The sequence below is a fragment of the Equus caballus genome, chromosome 3 (assembly GCF_041296265.1).
Source record: "Equus caballus isolate H_3958 breed thoroughbred chromosome 3, TB-T2T, whole genome shotgun sequence".
Classification (NCBI taxonomy): Eukaryota; Metazoa; Chordata; class Mammalia; order Perissodactyla; family Equidae; genus Equus; species Equus caballus.
Window position 1 is genome coordinate 4,015,007 of NC_091686.1, and position 4,290 is coordinate 4,019,296.

Here is a 4,290-nt window from a genome sequence, read left to right on the forward strand (position 1 = left end):
GGAGAATCCCTAAGGAGACTCATCAGGTGCCATCCACCCTCAGCAGCCCCCTGGAAGGGTCTCAGTACAAAGGGAGGGAGAAGGTAGCTGGTCTTTGTGGCACACTTGCCAGGCCTCCATCTTCAGGCTGAGCACAGGATGCACCATCAGCTCCACGAATCCCCCAGGAACTCTGTGAAGCGGTTTCTAATTTTCCCATTTTACAGATGAGAAAACTGAGGCTCTTGAGTCATTTCGCTGGGATCAGAGCTTTGGAGCTGCTGCATGCCTATGCAGGTCTCGTGACATCTTTATGGGAAAACTAAACTAAACTAAACTAAATGGAACTAAATGGCAACAAAAAGGGTTCCACGTTTTAGGGAGCCCAGCTGAGGCGGGGTCTTGGGGGAGAGCTGTGGAGTCCACAGGATGATGTAACCTGTACCTTCATTTGACTTAAGGTGATAGGAAGATAGAGTTGGAGGGAGCAGGTTTGTTAATCTCAGGAGCTGTGGCTGCTCTGTACCTTTTTATACAGGTTGTCTTCAATTGCCTTTGACTTGGAACTGATGGACCTGATGGAGAACTTTGAGCAAAGCTGACCCACTGCAGTGAATTAAACTGTCTCTGGTCCTAGAGGAGTTCATGCCTGAAGCCAGAGGTCAGTCTGAGTGACTCCCAGCTCCCAATCCTGCCTTCAGCTGACTCAGTAGTTCAAATGGGCAGAAACTTCTGTTTCTTCTTTTTGCCCTGATGATCGTAGTTGAAAAGTACTGTGGGTGTGGTAGAAAGAGTCAGGATTTGGTGAAAGGATGTCTGAGTTAAAACTCTTGCTATGGTTATTAGTAGCAGGATTTCTCCCCAGTCTCTGAAGCTGCTGGAGTTTCATTTTCCTAGTTTGTAAACCAAGTGACTTCATCTGTGTAGTCACCTGTCTGGGGGGTGGTGATGGGCCACCGGGCTGTCAGCTCCACAAGGACAGGACACATGGTTACCATTCAATACACTATCTGTTAAATGAATGAATCTAGTGCACGGACGGCTGTTTCAGTGCATCTGTGCCATCTCAAATGCTGACGGGTGCTCGCAGCCTCGTGCTGTTTGATAGAGCGGTGTCTCAGACTTTCGTGCACTCAGTAATAACCTGGGGATCTCGCAGAATGAAGATTCTGAATTGGAAGCTCAGGGTGGGGTCTGAGATTCTGAATTCCTAACAAGTTCCCGGGTGATGCTATTGCTGCTGGTCATGGACCACTCTGTGTAGTGAGGGTGTAAATAAGTGGCCAGCAAAAAAACTCCTGTACAAGATGGGAGTGGGGCCAGGTAGGGGGTTACTTAGGCCAGTGATCTTCCAACAGGAGCATGTCTCAGTTCTCCAGCTCATCCTATGTCCAGAAACGTCCCCAGTCTGACATCATGCCTGCAAAGGAACAAAAAGCACATGCTTTTTTCCCCCCATGCAGCAGAGCGCGTGGCCTGGCCGTGGCATCTCATGTTTGCCATATTTGGTGAAAATGATGGCTCTGGCTGCCCATTACTCTGAATCACCAGCGCGTGGCACTAGCATTAGTAACCACTAATACTTGTCAGACACGGTGCGTGTTGAGCACCCAGCACATGCTTGCCATGGGATAGGCACTCCAGGAAAGGTAGCTGCTGCTGCTGCTGCTGCTGCTGATTGCTTTATGAAATCCTTTCACATCTCTTCTTGGCAACTTGATGACATGGGTATTACTTGTGCAAGTTCTGGTATGTTCATCTCCAGATCCTGGACCTGCCAGGCTCATTCCCACTTCTGCACCTTGGCTTGAAGCAGCGGTTTCTCCTGGGGGCGATTTCCACCCCCGGGACCTTTGGCAGTGTCTGGAGACATTTTTGGTTGTCATGACTGAGGGGTGCCACTGGCACCTTATGCGTGGAGACCATGATGCTGCTAAGCATCCTCCTATGCGTAGGACAGCTGGCCACAACAAACAAATAGTTACAGGGCCCAAAATGTCGATAGTGTTGAGGTTGGGAAACGCTGGCTCAGATGATGCCTCTTCTAGAGAATGCTCTTCTCAGTTCCACCTGTGAATATTCTCCAGGTCTCTAAACTGACTTTGGAGTAGAAAAGTCTCGTGATATTATTTTCTTAACTTTTAAGGCATATTGCCTCTTAGTGCTGTGGGTTCAAACAAAGGCCAGTGAGAACGTCCCTGCCGTCCCCACCCCCGAGCCCTCTGCCTTTGTAGTAAGGGTGTGTGGGTTGGGGAGATTTTGTTTTCCCATATGATATATGCAGGGAGGAAGGGAGAAAAGGGCCCCGGTGGGTATGTGCCTCTGTCTTCTATTTCAGAACTAGGTCCTAGAAACGTCATCCTCTGTCCAGAAACGTCCCCAGTCTGACGTCATGCCTTCAAAGGAGCAAAAAGCACATCCTAGAGCTCTTTGGCCACTGCCGGCCTTGCCCTGACGGAGATCAGTGAGGGGCGCCTGGCCAGGAGGAGGAGGCAGAGTGCTCAGACCCACCTTGGCTGCAACATCCAGATTCATTTTCTTTTTTCCCCCAAAGACAGAAGAAGAAGGAAAAAAAGTATGTTAGGCCACTAGTTTGGCAGAAGAATGCCTTTTCCTCTCCAAAAAATGAGGAAGGCCTGCCGAGGTGTGGCCACCCAGGAGTACCTTAATCTGGAATGCCTCTCAACAGCACGTCGTGCCCTTCTCTGCACCACGTCCCCAGGAGCCGGGAGCCACACAGACCCTCCAGCAGCATTCCCATGAGGTCTGCTCTCTCAACAGGACATGCGGGAGTAAAATGGGGGCATCCTTGGAGAGGCCTGGCCAGCGCCAGCGAGCCTGGGAGAATTGTGGAACAGTACGAGGAAATGTGGATTGGGAAGTGGGAGGGCAGGTGGCGGGCGGGTGGCACCTTGCCTCCTGGAAATGGTTTCTTTGCTGCAAGCTCGTGCAGGGGATGTTTATCAGAGAGGCGTAGACAGGCCTGCAATGGGACGAGCCTCGATTCTGTCTCGAGCAGCCTTTTACTGCTGGTGATAGGTGCCATCAGTGTCCGGCCTGAGAAATGGCTGTGCTGCAGGCACCACCGTCAGCGCATCTTATTGATCGGCTGTGCTCCTGCCTCTCTGGAGCAAAGAAAGAGGAGTAAAGTCAGGGCTGCAGCACAGCCCCAGTCGTGTGTTATTGGGGGCTGCGGCCGCCCCTGGGGTGACCGTGTACGTGATAGTCTTCACGGCTGCTCCCCTCCAGATCACCATTCTATGTCCCCGCAGAGACAGCCCGGCCCTGCTTGCACAATGACCTTTCAGAAAGATGTGTGCGTCTTCTGATTTTTTTCCTCATCGAAGTGGTGTGGCTGTGTGATTCATTTTTCCATCATTGACACATTGGACCTCTGTTAAATAGGACTGAAAGCAATTAATCTGGGGCAGAATGCCTGAGAATCCCATTCATAAATAACTCTTTTTCCTAGCCCCCCAGCACTGGTGTGGGGGGCGAGATTTACAAGCCTAAAGCCTGCAGGCCCAACATGTGGAAAAGAGTGTACCCAACCCTCTGACTTCGCGTGTGAGATTAAATGGCCAAGATCAATATATTGCCATAAGCACCAAGGGGACATTTTTATGGCACGTACGTAAGAGTTTATACTGTAGAAGAGATGGGATCCACCGTCAGCCCCAACCAGGGCATAAAACCCATCTTCCAAATAAAAATACAAAGGCACTTTAGCCAAAGTTCTGTTCTGTGGCTGTTAAGGCTACAGAGAAAGGTCTGTTGAGAATAAGGCAGGCTGAAATTAGAGTCAGAACGTGTGAGTGTGTGCCAGGAGAGGGGTGCCCCTGGGGCAGTCTGGCTGAGGGCTGGCGAAGTCTTCAAGGGTCTGGCCAAACCTGGCGGTGAATTGTGGATCCATCACTTGTTAGCTATATGACCTTGGGCAAGTCACTCAAGTTCTTTAAGCATGAGTTTATTAACGGCAATGATAGTACCTGGCCCCCTAAGGTTGTTTTAAGGATTAAATGAAGTAATGTGCATAAAATGGGTACTCCATCGTGGGATTTAATAATAGTTTAGTAAATGTTAAGAAGAAAAAGATGCTGTTGATGATGATGCTGTTGATGGCAATGGTCACTTGCTGTCTGGAATGTACCGAATGACAAAGTATAGCCACATGCTTTCCTCATCTGACTCATACCTGTCAGATGAGAATCAGGTTCAGCCACTTCAAAGCATGTTTGGTGGCAAAGAGGCCAGGCAGAGCCGTTACAGAACACGTCTCGGGGATAGTTGTTTAACTCCAGAGCTGGTTTG

The 4,290-nt window shown here is 49.9% G+C and overlaps 1 long non-coding RNA gene across 1 annotated transcript; it reads left to right on the top strand.

Moving 5' to 3' along the window:
• The first annotated feature begins 517 nt into the window (after positions 1-517).
• Positions 518-4,072, top strand: LOC138923356 (uncharacterized). Its single transcript, XR_011436852.1, has 2 exons — positions 518-640; positions 2,318-4,072. It is a non-coding gene; the product is annotated as an uncharacterized lncRNA (long non-coding RNA).
• The last annotated feature ends 218 nt before the right edge of the window (positions 4,073-4,290 follow it).